Consider the following 20,723-nt stretch of genomic DNA (forward strand, 5'->3'; position numbering starts at 1 on the left):
AGATGTAACCATGGAAACACAAATATATGACAGACAATAATTATAAGAGCAGTGTCTATTGATGAATTTGAAACAAAGGACTAATGTTTCCTTCGAGAGCCACGTTGCTTTGTTTTAAAATAGTCAACACTGTGCTTTGTTCCTCAAACTGCAGAAGTGCCTTTGGAGTGAATTTTTAAAAACCTTAGTGAGATGTTAAGAAAGCATGCACAGCAATTCTTTAACACCACATACTTGAAAATGCCGATCTTGTTACCTATTCATCACATCTCCCCACAAAGATACTGTTTGACTAAGAACGTTTCTGTTTTGTTTTTCAAGCTGTATATGTTTGGAATAATCAAAATTCACATTATGCCAAAAAGGGGTTGCTCAGATTTAGTTAAGATAACTGTTTTTGTTTTGTTTTTTTAAGAAGCAGCTAGTCATTTGGGCAATCTCCTCCTTCACTTGATCGTAGAGGTTCAAAAATGAACCGGAGACAGGCAAACTTTGGATGTAGAAGTAGGAGAATCTGAGCTGGAAAAGAAAAAACTCTGGTGAAAAAGATTTGAAAAGCTCAAGGACAGGGCCAGGTTCAGACATTTGGGTACCCTGGGATGAGGAAAAAATCTTCTCACCTCTGGTTCCTAATGGCATCGTTACATTACGATGCATTCATTCATTCATTCATTCATTCAATAGTATTTATTGAGTGCATACTATGTGCAGAGCACTGTACTAAGCGCTTGGAATGAACAAATCGGTAATGCATGCACCAGTTCCATTGTTTCTGGGATTGGGGAGGTCTGGTGGCACTGTCTAGCCCCTAGAATTAACCCAGTCTTGACTGACGGAGGCCCAGGACACACAGTGGAGTAAAAGAGAATAAATCTCAGTCAGGAAGCCCAGGTTTTAATCCCTCCTTTGCCACTGGCCTGCTGGGTGACCTTGGGCAACTCAACTTCTTTATGCCTGTTCCCTCATCTAAAATGAAGATAAATCAGTCAATCAGTGGTATTCATTGAGCATTTTACTGCATGCAGAGCACTGTACTAAGTGCTTGGAAGAGAAGCAGCGTGGCATAGTGGATTGAGCTCAGGCCTGAGAGTCAGAAGGTCATGGGTTCTAATCCCAGCTCCGCTCCTTGTCTGCTGTGTGACCTTGGGCAAATCACTTCACTTCTCTGGACCTCAGTTACCTCATCTGTAAAATGGGGAAGGAAACTGTGACCCCTACATGGGACAACCTGATTATCTTGTATCAACCCCAGCGCTTAGAACAGTGGTGGCATGTAGTAAACACTTAACAAGTACCATAATTATTACAGTACAACAGAGTTGGTAGACAAGTTCCCTGCCCATAGCAAGCTTACAATCTAAAGGTAGGGGAACAGACATTACTATAAAGCACCTGGTCTCCCTTCACATATTATGAACCCATAGTGGGAAAGGACAATGTGTAACCTCAGTATCTTGAATCTATCTCAGTGCTTAGCACATAGTAAGAGTTTAAAATCTGCTGGCATGTTTGCTCATCAGGGAGGATGGCATCTTCCAAACCTGAAAGTACCCTTGGCTCGGACCCAGCCATTTTGAGTCCCCTCAGAAGCAACACAACATTTTAGATCCTCTGAAGAGAAATGCCTTCTCTCCTTGTGACAGGCTCTGAATAGGACACATAATAATCTCATTTAAATAATGATTTATGAGCTTAATGGGCTGAGACCAAAAGATGATAGAGTTATGCTTAAGGATCATTAAGCAGTTTGATTTACTTTTGATGGCAAAAACACATAGTTGGAGGATATCTACATTTGTTAACATGTCTTGGTGGGTAACTGAGGTTAATGACTGCTGGGGTCGCTTTAGGTTTCTGAAGCAGATTTTGGAAGTCGACTGACAGGATTTGTATAAACTAATGCTAAAGTTATCAGCACTTACCATAGTGCCCAAAATATAGTAAGAACTTAACAAATACCATAATTATTAGTATCATTATCATTATTATTATTGCATTTAAGTGCTTACTGTGTACCAAGCATTATTGTTTTTAGTGTTATTGGTTAAGCACTTATAATGTGCCAGGCATTCTACTACACGCTAGGCATGGCTAATCACGTTGGACACAGTCCATGTCCCACAAGGGGCTCACAGTCTTAATCCCCATTTTACAGTTGCGGTAACTGAGGCACAGAGAAATGAAGTGACTTGCCCATGGTCCTCCAGCAGACACGTAGCCGAACTGGGTTTGTTTTAAATGCTGGGGTAGATAAGAGATAATCTTACACAGTCCTTGTTCTTGTCTAAGTGGGAGGAAGATCTGCTGTTTAGTCCCCACTTTGCAGATGAGGAACCTGAGTCACAGAGAAGTTAAGTGACTTGCTCAAGTCACAGAGCAAACAACAGGCAGAGCCAGGATTAGAACTCAGGTTCTCTGACTCCCAGGCCCAGGCTCTTTCCACAAGCCATGCATTCCTTTTGCTGACAACCCAAATAAATTGCCATGAAATCTGATGATCATGTAGGTAACTAAGACTTCTTAGCATGAGCACTATATTAATGGTGGGAAAGAGTCTTTAATATAGCTTCAAACATTCACATTAAACAGCACTCATTGTGCCAGTCCCGTAGTCTAACATAACGATGCAGTTTGGAAATGAAGCCAAGTCCTAACCCCTAGAACATTTTTCCAGGGGGAGTCCTGACCCCCCCCCCCCGCCCTCCCGTCCCCCACCTAATCAGTAAATCAGTAGTATTTGTAGAGTTCATACTGTATGCCGAACCCTGTATTATGCACTTGGGAGAATACACTAGAGGTGAAAGATAAAATATCTGCATAAAATGAGCTTACAATCTAACTGGGTAAAACCCAGATCCAAAGTCATTGCTTTCCACTCCCAGTTTCTACTGCTGTAGCGGGAAACTGGACTATTTCAGTTTTTCAACCACTGCCGCATCTCGGCCACTCCCAAAATAATGCGTCCTGGCACAACTTCTTCCCCTTGCTTTTCTGCGGAAGCCAGCTCCGGGGACGATAGTACCTGCCTATGTACAACATCAATCAATCAATCATACTTATTAACCACTTACTGTATGCAGAGCATTGTACTAAGCACTTGGGCGAGTACAATATAATAGAATTGATAGGCATATTCCCCGAACGCAAAAAGCCCACAGTTTAGAGAGGTAGAGAGACATCAGTATAAATAAATTATGGCTCTGGACCATAAGTGTTGTGGGATGAGGGAGGAGTGCATTAAATGGAGCAAATCTAAGTGCAAGGCTGCTGCAAGAGGGACTGGGGGGAGAAATGAGAGCTTAATCAGGGAAGGCCTCTTAGAGGTGATGTGCTTTTAATAAGGCTTTGAAAGTGGGCAGAGTGATCATCCGTTGGATATGAAGAGGAAGGGCATTCCAGGCCAGAGGTGGAAAGTGGATGAGAAGTCGGCGGCGAGATAGATGAGATCAGGAAACAGTGAGTAGGTTGGCATTAGGGAGCAAAGTGTAAGGGCTGAGGTGTGGTAGGAAAGCAGTGAGGTAAGGTAGGAGGAGGCAAGGTGATTTAGTGATTTAAAGCCGATGGTAAGGAGTTTCTATTTGATATGGAGCTGGACAGGCAACCATTGGAGGTTTCTGAGGAGTGGGGAGGGATGGACTGAACATTTTTGGAGAAAAATGATCTGGGCAGTAGAGTGAAATATGGACTGGAGTGGGGAGAGACAAGAGGTAGGGAGGTCAGTACGTAGGCTGATACAGTAATCCAGGCGGTAGGGTAAGATCTTGGATTAACGTGGTGGCAATTTGGATGGGGAGGAAAGGGCGGATTTTAACACTGTTGTGAAGGTGGAATATGTGAGTTGAATGAGACAGAGGTCAAGGATAATGCCCAGGTTACAGGCTTGTGAGACATGAAGGATGGTGTGCTCTCTAGAGTGATTGGAAAGTTGGGGGAAAGGCGGAGTTTGGGTGGGAAGATAAGGACTTCTTTTTCTGACATGTTAAGTTTGAGGTGACAGCAGGACATCCAAGTAGAGATGACTTCAGGAGGAAATGAGAAGCTGCAGAAAGGGAGAAAGATTAAAGCTGGAGATGTGTAGATTTGGAAAACATCTGCAGAGAGGTGGTAGTTGAAGCCATGTGAGCGAATGAGTTCTCCAAGGGAGAGGGTGTAGATAGAGAATAGAAAACAACATGAAAGCATTGAGAAGCCTTGAAATTTTTATTTGTGATGCTGAAATGAAAAGTCTTCAGCAATTTTCCACATCTTTTATCATCCCTTAGAACAAAAACCAAGGTAAAATCCTGTAAAAATGAACTGTCTTTGAAGTCTGTCTGAAAATCCCCACTAGGAGATAGCACAGTTTTTTTGCAGCAAAGAACTAATTAATCTAGAGAAATTACTTTGGCAGTATTCTTAAGGGCTTTCTCAATAGCCATAAGGGAATCCAAAATAAGCAACAAATGCTCAAGAATCCAAATATCAATTTCACCTTTATTCTCTCCATTAGCTCTGGATCTGAAGGGAGGTGGGCCTGAAAAGGAGAGAGTAATTTTTATCTCAACCCACTCCAAATCCAGAGTTCTGAATTTCAGAGAAAAAGTTTTCTGACTCACTTTTGGCATTCAGAAGCCTCTCTGGATTCCTATAGACTTCATTCAGTTGATCAGTGGTATTTATTGAGTGCTTACCCGTGTGCAAGCCAATGTACTAAGCGCTTTGGAGAGTACGATAAAATAGTTACATTTGAAGTTGCAAAGAATGGCACTACGACCCCTGTTTGCTGCTGAAGAATCTGAAGCAAGAGGAGGCTTAGGGCTTCACTGCTAGTCCACAAATTGAGACTGTGGCAGAGTTAAGAACAGAACTGAAGGGTCCTCCCACCTCTCTTCTTACTCCTCTCCTTGGCCCTCCCCTGAAGCTCGAAGACGAGATACTCTATTCAGGTTCCTGGCTGCTCACATCCGGCTTTGGAAAAAAGGTGGTTGAGGGGGAAATTGGCTCTCCCCATCATTAAATTCCTCCTAAATTCCACCTCCTCTAGGAAGGCTTCCTTGATTTAAGTCTGAACCCCCCAAATTACATCAATCCAGCAACAATCCTTAGCACTTAAATATTTCCAACCATCCTCAGCATGTTTGTTTTATTTTGTTGTCTGTTTCCCCCTTTTAGACTGTGAACCTGTTATTGGGCAAGGATTGTCTCTATCTGTTGCTGAATTGTACATTCCAAGTGCTAAGTACAGTGCTCTGCACACAGTAAGCGCTCAATAAATAGGATTGAAGAATGAATATTATATGTATATGTATACATATGGATATTCATTCTTTCTTCCATTTGATCATATTTATTGAGCACTTACTGTGTGCAGAGCAATGTACTAAGCGCTTGGAAAGTATAATACGGATATATATTTATATCCCATCATCCTCATCATCAGTAGTATTTAGTCAGTGCTAATTTGCAGAGTACTGTACTAATTGCTTGGGAGAGTACAATACAATAGAGATAAAAATAATAATAATAATATTTGTTAAGCACATAATGTGTGCCAGGCACTTTACTGATCAAATCCATTTGGACACAGTTCCTGTCCTGCATGGGGCTCACAATCTTAATCCCATTTTACAGGTTAGGTAACTCAGGGCCAGAAAATAATAATAATTATAATAATAATAATAATGGTATTTGTTAAGCACTTACTATGTGCCAAGCACTGTTCTGAGTGCTGGGAGAAGCAGAGTGACGTGTCCAAGGTCACACAGCAGACAAATGGCAGATCTGGGATTAGAGCCCATGACCTTTTGACTCCCAGGCCCTCAGTCTATCCACTACGACATGCTGCTTCCCTAATGTTGGTAGACACATTCCCTACCCACAAATATTCATTTATTCATTTAGCTATTGTGATTTGTAATTTATTGAGCACTAATATATATATATCTGTAGTTTTATTTATTTATGTTAATGTCTATCTCCCCACCTAGACAGTAAGTTTCTTATGAGTAGTGAATGTGTATGTTATATTGTATTCTTCCAAGCACTTAGCACACTAAACCCTCAATAAATCCTATTGACTGTCTGACTAGTTCCTGTACTTTTTATGGTATTTAAGTGCTTCCTATGTGCCAAGCACTGTATAAAAAGGTGGGGTATATACAAGCTAATCAGGTTGGACACAGTCCATTTACCACATGGGCTCATGGTCTTAATCCCCATTTTACAGATGAGGTAACTGAGGCCAGAGAAGTTATATGATTTACCCCAGGTTCCCCAGCAGACAAGTGGTGGAGTCTGGATTAGAACCCAGGTCCTTTGACTCCTAGGCCCGTGCTCTATCAACTCGTGGCTCAGTGGAAAGAGCCTGGGCTTTGGAGTCAGAGGTCATGGGTTTGACTCCCAGCCCTGCCACTTCTCAGCTGTATGACTGTGGGCAAGTCACTTAACTTCTCTGTGCCTCAGTTACCTCATCTGTAAAATGGGGATTAACTGTGAGCCTCATGTGGGACAACCTGATTACCCCGTATCTCCCCCAGCGCTTAGAACAGTGCTCAGCACATAGTAAGCGCTTAACAAATACCAACATTATTAGGCCATGCTGCTTCCCTGCTTCTCTTCTTCCTCCTGCTTCTCTTCTTCCTCCTGCTTCCATTGTTCGTAAATAATTTGTACTGTACTCTCCCAAGATCTTAGTATGGTGATCTGCACAGAATGAGCACACAGTAAATACGATTGATTAATTTCTGTCTACTTTTTCACTAGATTGTAAGCACCTTGAAGACTGAGAACCTGTGTCTTGCTTCTGGGATTTCCCAAAAGCATTCAGTACAGTGCCAAGCAAGTTCCTCTTCTTTCTTGATTTATTGCCCCTGGCACTTCTCTGATTGACAAGCAACATACAACATGTCCACCCTTCCTGTGTAGCGATTTGAAGCCACTTCTGAATCTGGGAGTGCTTGGTTAGCGTAGTTCTTCGGACGCCAGCACCCCACAGATAGATTTCATAGATTCATAGAAAACTTTGCGTTCCATCAGCAAAAACCCCCTCTTCTCCTGTGAGTTATTTCACCCAGGAGATTCCAACCAAGGGGGTGGAATCCTTACAGAACGGTGCAAAGTGGAAACCTCCTGGTATAGTTTCCAACCAATGTTTAACACCACACCTATGCCCAGGAATTTTTCTTCTGACACTGCCATGCTGTAGCTAGACAGGCTTAAAGTGCTAGAGGAATATTCCCTAACTCTGCTGTCAAGTGCAGGCTAAACCATTTAGTAGTGAGAGTGTGCCATCTGGAAGAATTGAGTGTAGTTAAGAAGTTGTTGGTTTGGTTTTTGAGGAAGTACTTAATTGTTTCCCCATTCCTAAACTTTCTAAGGTTTGAAATGGTTTTGTTATCAAAATAACCTGGGGCATGAAACTTTCTCAACAGGCACCTCCCCCACTTTTCCTCTCCCTTCCACCCTATTTCTACTCTTCACTTGAAAATTATCCTTTGAAGCTCTCACTCACAATTATGCATTGTTCGTTAGTAAACTAATTAACTAATGCTTAGGAGATAAGCACTGTCCTCCCAATAGCAACATAATCTTCTGCTGTTGCTGACTTTAATTATTCTCTTTGTTCAAAAAATGAGACAGTAGTTTTATTAAAATAAGATATTCTAAATCACCACAAGTTTTGAGAAGCAGAGTGGTCTAATGGATAGGACACCAGCCTGGGAGTCAGAAGAACCTGGGTTCTAATCCTGGTTCTGACACTTGTCTGCTGTATGACCCTGGGCAAGTTACTTAACTTCTCTGTACCTCAGTTCCATCATCTGTAAAATGGGGAGTAAGTCTGTGAGCCCCAAATGGGATATGGACTGTTTGCAACTTGATTAGCTTGTATCTACCCCAGTGCTTTGATTAGTGCCTGGCGCATACTTAAGCGCTCAACAAATATCATTAAAAAATATAAAAAAACAAATACCATAAAAAAGTCAAACCATCAACAGCACACCATCTGTGTTTGTGTAAGAATTCCTTGGTCCAAAACTGATACCCAACTATTTACCCCAGGTATAAATGTGCCCTCTTTATACTCTTTTGTCTTTTCTTCCCTGTAATTTAGTTTGACTGTCTCCCTTCTAGATTGTAAACTCTTTGAGGGCAGGGATTATATCTGCTAATTAGAGTGTTATCTTCCAAGCCTAAAGTACAGTGCTTCCTCTCAGTAGGCTCACTGGTACTGACTAGGTGGTTGAATGTTTTTCCCCTTCAATAGTAAGTTCCCTTAAAATAGGATCTTTAACATAGAGTCTTTAACATACACTAGGACAGAGGTATATACCCTTTGAGTGCTCAATAAAGCAGTATTTGTTGACTGGTGGCTATGTTCAAGATGTCCATTTTGCAGAAAATCCTTTATGACGCAAAGTGGATTTTATGTGTTTGAGACCTGATATGACCCAAACTTCCTGCTTGGCAGAAGACTACCCAAGCCGTGTCCTTTCCCTTATCCTGAGGTTAGCCTGTGTTTCTGATGTCTGGAGGACTGAAAAAAATTCACAAACCAAGCTATGTTTTTTTTGCCAGGTAATTGCATTAGGAACCTTGTGTAATTTAGTCTTGGCAACAGCAGAAGAGAAGGTTTACTTGTTATTGTTCTGTGGGTATCTGCAGGAAACTTTTTTTTAATTGGAACTTTAGTAAGCAGGGTCTCTGCAGTTTTACCAACACCTGGGAAACATCCCTCCTCCCACTCGAGGAATAAAACAAAGATTTAGCTCGGAAATAAGTTCCGTGTGCAGAGCTGAGTCTCTGAGGAACCAAGGTAGCCACCGGAAAATACTGTATTTTCTTGTACAGACCTATCCCAATTCTGAATGAGCACATTACATAAAAGATGAGCACATTACATAAAATCTGGAGCTCTAGAAATGTCATGCGATCACTGCGGCATGGCCCAGGGTCCATTAGCCCCTCCCTGCATCATTTAATAATGATGGTATTTAAGTGCTTATTACAGGCCCCTCCTGACCCCTTGCTCTTCTCTCCCTGCCTCCCTGGCACCTCTTTTAAATAGGTGACCTGTAAGCAGGGTTTTCCACTTCAGCAGAGGCTCAGGAGGGAGTTAACACAGTTGGGGCAGAGATGGAGATCTATTCTCACCCACCCTGAGTCTGGGCTGTCTTTGGCTGGAGAGAGAGGGACCTGTTCATTCAATCGTATTTATTGAGCGCTTATGGTGTGTAGAGCCTATTGAGCGCCTCTTTGTTTCCTCAGTTTGACTTGATGGGGGATTGCTGACTCTCACCATAGCCAGAAGTGGCCCTGAGCTGAAGCAATACCACAGAATCTGACAGGCAGCCAACAGAGGCACAGATGTTTTCAGGAAACGACTTAGCATGGCCTAGTGGAAAGAGCACAGGCCCGTGTTTATTGTGAACTGGTCAAAAATATCAAGTAATTTTTTTTTTTGGTTTTTCCTTAGGTACAGAGTCAGCCAGTCAAAGAATTGAGGACTTGTGCAGTACACTGTAGTAAGCATTTGAGAGAGTACAGCAATATAACAGACATACTCCCAGTCCATAATGAGCTTACAGTCTAGAGAGTTGTCCTTTCGGTTTCAGAAAATGCAGTGAGATTGTATCCATGGGTGTTAGGATTAATCTGAGAATCATTTACTTACATTGTTCCCAAAAAATAAACTCAATCATTGGTATTTATTGAGCACTTTCAGTGTGGAGGCCACTGTACTAAGCACTTGGGAAAGTATCATACAATACAGTAGTGAATCGCTTCTTTCCCATTTCATGATAGCACCGATCAGGCACCAGTGGTTAAGACAGGAAAAGGATGCCCTATCTCAGCAGTACATGCACTTGAGGTTTTTTTTGCAGCAGGGGTGATGGGTTTGCACTGAAGCATCCACAGTCTTGTGCTAGGTCCCCTGTGTCCAGTGGTGTGCCTTGGGAATCACCTGGTAGGGATAAACAGAGAAACCTTATAGAGCGTCTAACTCTGTCTTCAAGATCATCCGTCCTTCCGAATCAACGCAAGTTCAGCTTCAGTGCATATCACCTTTCAGCAAATTGCATCTTTTAATCATACTTGTTAAGCGCTCACTAAATATGCCAGGCATTGTACTAAGTTTTGGGGCAGAAAGAAGATAATCAGGTTGGATGCAATCCCTTTCCCACATGGGGTTCACTGTCTAAGTAGGAGGGGGGAGGATTTAATCCCTATTTTACAAATGAAGTATCTGAGGCACAGAAAAGTTAAGTGATTTGCCAAAGTCACACCGCAGGCAAGTGACAGAGTTCAGATTCGAACCCAGCTCATCTGGTTTCTGGGCCCCTACTCTTTTCTTTAAATGGCATTTAAGTGCATTCTCTATGTCAAGCACTATTTTAAGGGCTGGGAGTAGAAACAGGTTAATCAGGTAGGACATAGTCCTGCCCCACTTGGACTTCACAGTCTAAGCAGAAGGGAGAATTTTACAGTTGAGGAAACTGAGGCCCAGAGAACTTAAATGACTTCCCCAAGGTTACAGCAGACAAGTGGAGGAGCTGCAATTAGAACCCAGGTAATAATAGCAATAATTAGGGTATTTGTTAAACACTATGTGCCAAGCACCGTTCTAAGCGCTGGTCCTCTGATTCCAAGGCCCATGCTCTTTCCACTAGGCCAAACTGCTTCTCATTGGACTTCTGTCTCAGGATCCCACTGGGGTGTCCCAAAGAAGGCTCTCTGGCCGAGGTCATTGAACAAACAGCCTTTGATAATCCTTCTATCAAGTACTGATCTTTGGAATGTGTCTGTTATATTATTGTACTCTTCCAAGCGCTTAGGACAGTGCTCTGCACATGGTAAGCGCTCAATAAATATGATTGACTGACTGCTGCAGCACAGCGATGATGTGAGAAAGCGCAGAAAGGGTTGGGGGCCTTTCTGCAGATCAAAAGATTGCAGGAAAAACTGTTTCCTCAATTCCATGTCTCCAGCCACTTAGATTTTCAAACCTCCAGCTGACTTGACAAAATGATCCTCCCCTTTCTCCTCTGACTTTGTGTTCACTGCTAATTTCCCTGGCACCTTGAGGCTCACAGTGAAGCCTGACCAGATGGAACGAACAGCTCTCCTCCTGCGAGATTTGGGGTCCTTGTTTGCCAGGAAAATTCTTGTCTGCAAACAGTTTGTGACAGATCTCCTTAGGGCTGATGGTATCTTGTAGGGGAGAGATAAAGCCAAATTGCATTTAACCCCTTGATTCTGAGGGGCTGAATTAAATAGCGGTCTTTCAAATTTGCAACGACCAATTTCTCCACTGTGCTTATAGCCTGATTGAGAGCGGTATCTGTGGTAAGATTTTGAGAGATTATTAAAAGCTGTTTTCCAGAGCACAAGGATCTTTTCCCTTTGAACATTCTTAGATTGTGAGCCCAGTGTGGGAGAGGGAGGTGATCAGTTAGATTGTCTTGTGTCAATCTACAGGGTTTTGAACGGGGCTTGGCTCCTAGGAAGTGCTTAATAAATAAATGGCTTTTCTAGAGATCCCTCTCAATGTTTCTGACCATCACCACAAAGCATATCTGTCCACAAGTACCTGATATTGAACTGGTCTTTATACAGGGGATGGGTGGGTAGGGGGTTAAATAGCAGTAACAAACAGCCTTAAAGGAAGTTGCAATTGATATGTATGTGTATATATATACATATATATATATATATTTATATATACACGTATATCTATATATACCCAGGCACACACATTTTGAATCTCAAAAATTTAGTGCTGATGGTGAATGGCAATCCTGCTTGGGTTTGTGGGTGTTGTCAAGAGGCAATCTCTTCCACGCAGGGATCTGTGAAAATTTCACTGGGAATCCTTTCCAGATTCTTGTCATTTGGGATGAGCAGTGCATCACTAAACAGGATTGTTCTGCTGCCTCTTCTTCCCGGCAGAAGATTCTAGTCAGGAATCCCACCTTTTCAAGCCACTATTTTCACTGTTTTCATTGTTTCTCCATATTCACAGTTGGTGCTAATGCTCTATCTTGTTCTCGATGGAAAAGGTTCAAAACTAGAGAAATTGTGGAGTACAGAGTCCAGCCACTTCTGAATTGTGGGCCTGGGAAAAAAATGAATCATCTTTCACCCATTTATGAAGCATTCTTATGGCAGATATGTGAGAGGAGAAAGCTGCAAATCCTTGCAAGTAAAAAGGAACTGTTGTTATTATTATCATTGTATTTTTTAAGTATTTGCTATGTGTCAAGCACTGTCCTAAGCACTTGGGTAGATGCAAACTAGTTAATTAGGTGGGACAGGGTTCCAGCCCCACATGGGGCTCCTAGTCTAAATAGAAGGGAAAACAGGTATTGAATCCCCATTTTACAAATGAGGAAACCGAGACACAGAGACATGAAGTGACTCCCCTACATTCTCAACAGCACACAAGTGACTGAAAGGCGTTGTTCTAATGCCTTGTAGCAGCAAGGCCTAGTACAAAGGAATTGGGCCTGGGAGCCAGAGGAACTGGGTTCTAATACCAGCTCCACCATTTGCCTGCTAGTTGACCATGGCAAGTCACTTAATTCCTCTGGGTCTCAGTTCTCTCATTTGTAAAATGGGGATTCAGTGCCCATAGCCCCATTTAGGATAAGGATGGTATCTGATCTGATTCTTTTTCATCTATCCCAAAGCTTAGTACAGTGCTTTTTCCAAAGTGCTATTTGTCGAGGGTGTATCATTATAAATATTATTATAAATATAATTATTTGTATAGTAGCATGGACTTCAGCCTGGAGTAGTTTTTCATTAAGGAAATCTCTCTATGATTGTCCATATCTCCTGCCCTAACAGCTCCCACAGCTGCCTTTTCCACAAACCCTGCACAACTGTGTAGCTCCACTGCGCCTGTGACCTAAGAGGGAATGGCCAGGTCTAAACGGGGAAAAGGACAGAAGTACAAAAGGGGTGGAACTAGAAAGTTCAGTCCCCCAGAATTCAATGGGCACTCTCCACCAGCCCAGCTCCCTCAGTTTCCCCACCGGAGCTGGGACTATACACAGGAGGAAGAGAGCCAATTGCAGGACTTCTGTTTTTGCCTGTCACAACTTTATTCTCTTGCTTAAAACACACACACACAGCATGAGGGACACATTAAAAAACTAATAGAATTAAGCAGAAACAAATTTTAAGAATTTTTCCATTGCAGCGTTAACTTGTCTGCATGACATATATCTAATATTGGAGATTACTTTTCCCAACTCAAAACGTCATCCTGTAGGTCTCTTTAATTTGACACACATTTACTCTTTCCCATTTCTCCCATTATTTCTGGGTTAGATTACATCTAGCCCAGCAATTATAGAGATTCTTATGAAGAGGCCACATTTTCCCACTTACCTACCATCCACGTCTGTGTAGGGGCCCTAGAGTTTCTCCATCCATGTACCTGTTTTTCCTTCTTCAATTTTAATAATAATAATGGTATTTGTTGAGTGCTTTCTATGTGCCAGGCACTGTACTAAGCGCTGAACTATACTTGAGGTCTCATTGTTTATCTTCTCCCTCTTCCTTTTGCCTGTCTCTTCTTCTTCCTACCCTTCACCTATCTATAAACTGGAAGCTAATCTTGTACATAAGACACATTACCTTGTCTTTGCTATCCACTATGAGGACAATATTCTGCCTCCATGTCGAAGGCTCTTCTGATAAGTCCAATCAGAAGCAGAAATGCCTAGTATATAGAGCACAGGTCTGGGAGTCAGAAGGACTTGGGTTCCAATCCCCACTCCACTACTTGTCTATTGTGTGACTGTGGGCAAGTCACTGCACTTCTCTGTGCCTCAGTTACCTCATCTGTAAAATAGGGATTTAGAGTGGGAGCCCCATGTAGGACATGGACCCGTTGTCTAACCTGATTACCTTGTATCTACCTCAGGGCTTACTTAGTACAGTGCCTGGCACATAGTAAGCACTTAAATACTATAAAAGGAAATTAATCCTTCCTCTCCTTTCAAGCAGTAACTTCCTGTTCTTAAAATGGAGGATTTCCATATCTTTTTTCCAGTGGATATATTGACCTTTGTATTTCTATACCCAGTACTCCCAGTTTGACTTTGTTCAGAATTCCTTTCCATATATTATCATAGTACTTACACCCTTTGATAAAGCTATACTAGTCCAGATTCTGTCTATTGTATTTTTACTTCATTTTTCCATAATACCACTTTTAGTTTTCCAAACTATCTTCACATATATATGCTCATTTTTCTCCTTCCAGTGTTCTTTTGAGGTACTGAGAGGCAGTTATTATTATTCCCATTTTAGAGAGGAGGAAACTGAGACACGGAGCAGTTAAGTGACTTGTCCAAGATCATACAGCAAGCCAGTGATGGAGTTGAGACTTGAACCCCAGTTTCCTGACTACCCCAAACCCCGCAACTGCACACTGTTTCCACTGCACCACAAAAGAAGCACTGTTTCCACCTTTCCAGTGCCCCCTCTCTGGCTCCCTGCCACACTCCCATATTATAAGTAATGTCGGCATGATCTGGGTATATTTTTCTAATTTCTGTAATTTGAGACTTTACTAAGAAAAACAAATGAGTATATTAATAGCTGCAAAAAGAAAGCTTTCATGGACACTTGACAAATGAGTTTGGGTTTGAAAGAAATTGGAGGTTGGGGTTTAAAAGCCTTTTAAAGTGTATATATGGCTGTGTTTGTGCAAATATAAAGTGAGGAGATGAAAGGCCGAAGAGAGCCTGGTTGAAAGATGCACTCTGGTTTATGTTGTAGGCAATAAATGTCTTAATATCAACAGATCAAAAGTAACCATTCCAGACCTTTCTCTAGAATATTTCAGCAGCTGCCATCTCCACGGTAGCTGTATTATAATCCTGACAGTTTGGTTCCTACTGCAGAAGTGAGGGTGAAAGTAAATCCCATAATGAGCTCTGGAGTGAGTGGCCAAGATCACTTACCCAAATCCTCTAGCTACTTAGTTACAGAAGGGGAAAAGCCCAGGTTGTGGAGATGAGGTTAAAATGGTATTTCTCTCCCTGTTCCCGCCCGCACTGGAATGTGCCGGGTTGGCATTTCGGAATTTTGTTCACAAAACATCTGTACCTCCTCATTGACACTTCACATGGGAAGGACTCATTCCCAGGAGCCCATGGGCCTTGCTGCCTACTTGGTCCTGTCATGAAGCAGAAGTACAGGGGTGAAAATGGGGCAGGACAAGCAGCATGGCCTAGTGGAAAAAGCCTGGGCCTGGGAGTCAGAGGACCTGGGTTCTAACCCTAGATCTGCTGTGGACCTGCTTTGTGACTTAGGGCAAGTCACTGCATTTCTCTGTGCCTCAGTTTCCTCATATGTAAAATGAGGATTCAATACTTTTTCTCCCTGCCTTTTAGACTGTGAGCCCCTTGTGGAACAGGGAATGTGTCTGACCTGATTGCTTTATATCTACTACATAATTTTAGTACAGTGCTTGGCACATAAGAAGTGCTTAACAATTACCACAGTTGTTGTTTTCTGTTAATAATAATGATAATAATAATAATGCCACATGGTTTATCTGTCTCCCCCAGGCACTATCGTCTTCCTCCCTCCTTCTCTCTTGCTCTTCTCCCCAGACTGACCAGATAGATATGGAAGAGGTATCAGACAGGTAGGGTAAAAAGATAAATTCAATAAATACTTTTATAGTCTTGATGAGTTGATACAAAACCTGGATTCATATTTAGCACATTCATTTACCAAATCCTTTAATAATAATGGCAGTATTTGTTAAGCGCTTACTATGCACCAGGCATTGGTACTGGAGTGCATACGAGCAAATCGGGCTGGACACAGTCCAAGTCCCACATGGGACTCACAGTCTTAATCCCCATTATACAGATGAGGTAACAGAGAGTGAAGTGATTTGCCCAAGGTCACGCAGCCAACAAATGGCAGAGCAGGGATTAGAACCCAGGTCTCTCTGACCCTCAGGCCCGTGCTCTATCCACTAGGCCATGCTACTTCTCTAGTATTTAGTATTTATTCTCTTATTTCATCTTCTCGTGTTTTTGGAGGTAGTTGGGAGCAGGAATTATCACCCCATTTCCCAGCTGAAGCAACTGAGCCCCTTTGGGTGGAGAAGTACCCTTCCAGGTTCACTCCTGACAAGTGACGGGGTCAAATTTCAGGCCAGGTTAACACTCCCTCTCCACTAGACTAGCAGCTGGCTCCAGCCTGCATGCAAGTTTTGGGTGTGAAACCTATTTTCCTCTTTCTTCTTCCTCCCCATGGGAAAGCATGAACTTCCTTTGCTTTTTCAACCCTATCTTCCAACACAAACAAGGCTCACAGGCAATAGTTTGTGAAGTTTACAGCCAGTAAATGCCATTGTTTTCATTCCTAAAGGTTTGTCTTTCATTGACCAGTTTCCCCTTGGTATTCTCAAATGGCTTCTTCTTCTTTTGAAATCTTACCCTCCTGGTGTTTTATAATCCTAGTACACACTCTGCTCTCTATGTTGACCTTTCTTGGTAAACAAAATCCTTTCCTTTGTTCAGTAAAAGCTTCCTGCCCTACATGCTGAGGGAATGGAAGATGCCATTTAGCCCAGAATTCCCACTGGGCAGTTGGGAAACCACTATCAGGTGCTTCAGAAGGCTAGCAAAAGCTAATGGCCAGAAAGACAGGGTAACAAGTGCCCCACATTATAAGGTTTTCAGATGTCTTCTCCCTACAGAATTTTCCCAAATATCAGGGTTCTCTCCCACTGTACTGGAAAGGTCTATATGAACAAGTTGTTGTTATTGTCTTATGCTGTCTTGTCATGTCCGACCCATAGGGATGCCATGGACGCATCTCTCCCGGAACATCCCACCTCCATCTGCAATTGTTCTGGTAGTGGATCCGTAGAATTTTCTTGGTAAAAATACAGAAATGGTTTACCACTGCCTCCTTCCGCACAGTAAACCTGGGTCTCCGTCCTTCACTCTTTCCCATGCCACCGCTGCCCGGCACAGGAGAGTTTTAACTTGTAGCAGATTGTCTTCCACTGTCTAGCCCACTGTCCCAAGCTAGGAATGGAATGAGTATACCTCTGCTTGACTCTCCCTCTGGTAGCCGAGACTGGTAGAGAACTAGAAACTCTCCAGGTGCGACTCTGAGAGAGATATGAACAAGTGTCCTCAGAAAATTGAGAATATAGGGCTTACTCCTCCTCATTCATCCAGTTTTGTTACTGCCCAAATGTGGTCTCAGAATTCTCAAATCGAACATTTGCTCATGAAGAATTTCTTCCCCTTTTCACTTATCTATTGAGTGAATTCTGTATTAAGCACTTGGGAGCATTGGTAGACACAGTTCCTGACCATTCTGAATGGATGTCTCAGGAATGGGTCCCTCGGAGACCCCTTAAATTTAATCCCTCAGACTGAGCCATGTTTTGTAGGACTATGTTGATCAATTTAGAGCTGAGAAAGCAGGATGACTTTTTTGACTGATGAATGACCAAATGACTGCAAATCCGTTTATTAAAAGGCGGTAAAAAAAGATCTGCTGTGTCCACCACTGCTAAGAGTATGTGTGACCTGAACTATCTGTTAGGATGAAGAAAAAGAGGCACTTTTCATTCATTAATTCAATAGTATTTATTGAGTACTTACTATGTGCAGAGCACTGTACTAAGCGAACATTTTTACACTTCAAAATGTCATCCTGGTTACATGTTGAATGAGTAGTAATTGGCAGAAGAGGTTTCAAAGGTTAAGAGGCAAGGCATACTCTACTTCAATAGTTCATTGTGGGCAGGGAACGTGTCTGCTAAGTCTGTTGTATTGTGCTCTCCCAAGAGCTCAGTACAATGCTCTGCACATAGTAAGTGCTCAATAAATATGATTGATGGATGGGTTAAGTGTACCCGATTGTTTATAACAATTACAAGGAGCAGTACTGCCTAATGGATAGAGCATGGGCCTGGGAGTCAGAAGGACCTGGGTTCTAAACCCAGCTCCACCACTTGTCTGCTATGAGACCTTGGACAAGTCACTTCTCTGTGTCTCAATTACCTCATCTGTAAAGTGAGGATTAAGACTGCGAGCACCATGTGGGACATGGGCTGTGTCCAACAGGACTAATTTGGATCTACCGCAGTGCTTAGTACAATATCAGGCACATATTGAGTATTTAACAAATACCATAAAATTAAAAAACAAAACTGTTCAAAAGAGGAAACACCCCTGGAAAATGTCTGTGACATTCTGTGGCTCGTTTTAAAAAGGGAGCATTTTAAGCAAGTTCTTGAGGGTTTTTCAGGTAAAATCTTTTTCTTACCCCTCCTCTCACCACTAGCTTGACCCTTTCCTCCCTCTAGTCTGTGAGCTCCTTGTGGGCACTCACTGTATCTACCTACTGTATTGTACTCTCCCAAGCACTAAGGACAGTGCTCTTCATACCGTAAGCTCTCAATAAATACCATTGATCGATTGATTGATTGGTTTCCAGCTAATGTTTTGAAGCCAAGAAGCGTGGCTTGTCCGGGAAGCAGATTTCCTGTTTATGAATTTGAGGTAGAGGTCCATTCATTCATTCAATAGTATTTATTGAGTGCTTACTGTGTACAGAACACTGTACTAAGCACTTGGAATGTACAATTCAGCAACAGATACAATCACTGCCCAATAATAATAATAATGTTGGTATTAAGCGCTTACTATGTGCAGAGCACTGTTCTAAGCGCTGGGGGAGATACAGGGTCATCAGGTTGTCCCACGTGCGGCTCACAGTTAATCCCCATTTTACAAATGAGGTAACTGACACACAGAGAAGTTAAGTGACTTGCCCACAGTCAAACAGCTGACAAGTGGCATAACTGGGAGTCAAACCCATGACCTCTGACTCCAAAGCCCAGGCTCTTTCAACTAAGTCACGCAGTATTTATTGTGCATCTATTGTGTTTGAACCACAGTACTCAGTACTGGAAGTAATAGCATTTATCGATGTTCACTAAATGCGTACCGCTGTACTGAACTCTTGAAAAAGTACAGCGGTAGCACAGGACCCATTTCCAGTCCACAAGAAGTTTACAGTCTACCAAAGGCATATTGCCACGTGAGCTGATGAAGGGAACTAAGTGGTCAGCAGTGAACCACTAACAGGGATTTGAAGAAGTAGCCGCAGAGGAGCATTTAGAGGCACAGCATTCCAGAAGCCAAGGCACGACAGCATTTTAATTCCTCTATCGTTTCCAATTCAGCTAGATGGATGACCCCGGCGTCGAGCGGAACAACCCTTCTCTCCCTAGAGACTATATAATACCCAAGATAAACCATGGCTGAGTTCCAGCCGACCGTTTTTGTTGATTTGATTTTCTTCTTCTCTTTCGGGCTGCGGACTATAGCGCAGAGGCTCCATTACTCCAGTCCAAAAGACGATCAAGAAAGTGAATAGAGAAACTGGGACCAGAAGAAGGGGAGACGGATCTTGGGAGGTTAATAGGGAAACCATTTGTCTTTATGTCTTTATGTCCAGTGAGAGTATTTTAAGTACCTAGCTTCTTCCACCTCAGTTCCTGCCGTTTAGAAGTTCAGAAGTAGCCCCCCTCTGTACATGAGGCAGGGATTGTAAACTCTAGATTATAAAGCTCGTTAAGGGCAGGGAACAGGGCTGCTGATTCTGTTGTGTTGTACTCTTCCAATTGCTTAGTACAATGCTCTGCACATAACCGCTCAATAAATACCACTGAATGATAAGAGAATCAATCAATAATTGCTATGTACTGAATGCTTACTATGTGCAGAACACTGTAGTAAGGTCTTGGGAAACTGCAGTGTAGTGGAGTTGGTGGACATGATCCCTGCCCGCAAGGAGTCCACAATGTTGTGGAGCAGCACCTCCTGGCGAAACACTCTCGGGTTCCCCAAAGTATTTCGTATGACATCATTTCTTTACGCTGCACATCTGGTGTCACTCATGTCATGTTTGTCTGTGGGTCTGCAACCTCAAGGGCCACCTTTTAGAGTAATAAGATGTGAGCAACCTCTTGGGGAAAGTGCTAATAGACAGTAAATATCAGAAAACTTAGAGAAAACCCTCACCAATTGATTAAGCAGAAATGATCCCAGACCTCAGGATGTAGCTGAGGAGGAGGCTTTGGGGCCTGAGAAGATGAAGAGGTTGTGGTTTGTCAGGAGAAGCAGTGTGCTAGAGGATAGAGCCTGGGCCTGGGGGTCAAAGGACCTAAGTTCTAATCCCAGCTCCACCACTTGTCTACAGAGTGACCTTTGGTAAGTCACTTAACTTTTCTATGCCTCAGTTCCCTCTCCTGCAAAGTGGGGATTCAGTACCCATTCTCCCTCCTTCTTAGACTGTGAGTTCATTATGGGACCTGATTATCTTGTATCTACCCCAGAGCTTTGGCACATAATGAGCACGTAACAAATTCTAGACTGTAAGCCTGTTATGGTTAAGGATTGTCTCTATTGCTGAATTGTACTTTCCAGGTGCTTAGTACAGTGCTCTGCCCCCAATAAGCGTTGAATAAATACAATTGAATGAATGAATGAACAATAATATCATTATTATTATCATCATTCAAAGTTTGAGGGAAGGTGTCAGGATGTCACCCAAGACCATGAATTCTGACTTGACTGCCCACCCTCAGAAGCACAACCCACAACCCATTCTTTAGCAAGCTGAAAGGTACAGCCAACTCTTGTTTATTCCCAACTTTGATCGCTAAACTCCTACTTTCTTCC

The 20,723-nt window shown here is 42.5% G+C and overlaps 1 protein-coding gene and 1 non-coding gene across 4 annotated transcripts in view; one reads left to right on the forward strand and one right to left on the reverse strand.

The window, feature by feature from the left end:
• Positions 1 to 20,723, forward strand: part of CPA6 (carboxypeptidase A6) — a 125,117-nt gene that overhangs the window by 59,648 nt on the left and 44,746 nt on the right. The gene's annotated exons all lie outside the window — the stretch shown is intronic.
• On the reverse strand, positions 17,002 to 17,141 carry LOC114813472. The gene has a single exon (XR_003761190.1). It is a non-coding gene; the product is annotated as a small nucleolar RNA SNORA7 (small nucleolar RNA).

The sequence above is a fragment of the Ornithorhynchus anatinus genome, chromosome 7 (genome assembly GCF_004115215.2).
Source record: "Ornithorhynchus anatinus isolate Pmale09 chromosome 7, mOrnAna1.pri.v4, whole genome shotgun sequence".
NCBI lineage: Eukaryota > Metazoa > Chordata > Mammalia > Monotremata > Ornithorhynchidae > Ornithorhynchus > Ornithorhynchus anatinus.